Below are 1,301 nucleotides of genomic sequence, written 5' to 3'. Positions count from 1 at the left end.
GAGCGTCGCACCGGGTCCTCATACATGCGGGGTGGTGTGGTGCCATGTCCGAAGAGGCGGCACGCGTCTCTGGGGGGTGCCCCCCCCCTCACGAACGGCGATGACACGGTAGTAGACGTTCTGCGGTAACGATGCGGTGTGAATATTATTAAATACTCGGAGCGCGATAAAATCATGAGTTTTTTACACGACGCGGGCACATGTGCTGTAGGACTGATGGTAATTTTTCTTAATTGTTCGTGATGGAGTAGTATCTGAACAATTCCCTCTACGCGGATTGCTCTTCGCGTGTCTACGACTGTGGCCGGCGGCCTCCGGGAGCTAGCATGCCGCCAAATCTTGCGTAGGCGGCCTCTCACATGTCTGGAAGTGTTGTGGTGGGTGCAAACGCCCGGCACGCGTCTCCGGGGTGTGCCCCCCCCCTCACGGACGGCGCCGCCGTCGGCACCTGGAGAGGGGAAACGGACGCGTCGGGTCTACACGGAGGGGATCTTGCTGTGGGTCTGGCCCGGATGTTGCTCCAAAGTGTTCCTATGGGCTTACCTAACACAACCGGGTGGATAGGTCCACTCCTCAAAGCCCGTCCGTGCAAAGTCAAAGGGCTAGATTCCGTGGTCAAACGCTACAGGGTTTGGCGGGACGGGGGGCTTGGGTGGGTAGCAATGCCACCCGAGCGTCGCACCGGGCCCGCATACATGCGGGGTGGTGTGGTGCCATGTCCGAAGAGGCGGCACGCGTCTCCGGGGGGTGCCCTCCCTCACGAACGGCGATGACACGGTAGTAGACGTTCTGCGGTAACGATGCGGCGTGAATATTATTAAATACTCGGAGCGCGATAAAATCATGAGTTTTTTACACGACGCGGGCACATGTGCTGTAGGACTGATGGTAATTTTTCATAATTGTTCGTGATGGAGTAGTATCTGAACAATTCCCTCTATGCGGATTGCTCTTCGCGTGTCTCCGGCTGTGGCCGGCGGCCTCCGGGGGCTAGCATGCCGCCAAATCTTGCGTAGGCGGCCTCTCACAAGTCTGGAAGTGTTGTGGCGGGTGCAAACGCCCGGCACGCGTCTCCGGGGTGTGCCCCCCTCACGGACGGCGCCGCCGCCGGCACCTGGAGGGGGGAAATGGACGCGTCGGGTCTACACGGAGTGGATCTTGCTGTGGGTCTGGCCCGGATGTTGCTCCAAAGTGTTCCTATGGGCTGACCTAACAAAACCGGATGGATAGGTCCACTGCTCAAAACCCGTCCGTGCAAAGTCAAAGGGTTAGATCCCGTGGTCAAACGCTACAGGGTTAGG

This window comes from Triticum aestivum, chromosome 2D (genome assembly GCF_018294505.1).
Source record: "Triticum aestivum cultivar Chinese Spring chromosome 2D, IWGSC CS RefSeq v2.1, whole genome shotgun sequence".
In the NCBI taxonomy this organism is placed as follows: Eukaryota; Viridiplantae; Streptophyta; class Magnoliopsida; order Poales; family Poaceae; genus Triticum; species Triticum aestivum.
The sequence above is the reverse complement of the archived record's forward strand: the minus strand, read 5'-3'. Positions refer to the sequence as shown.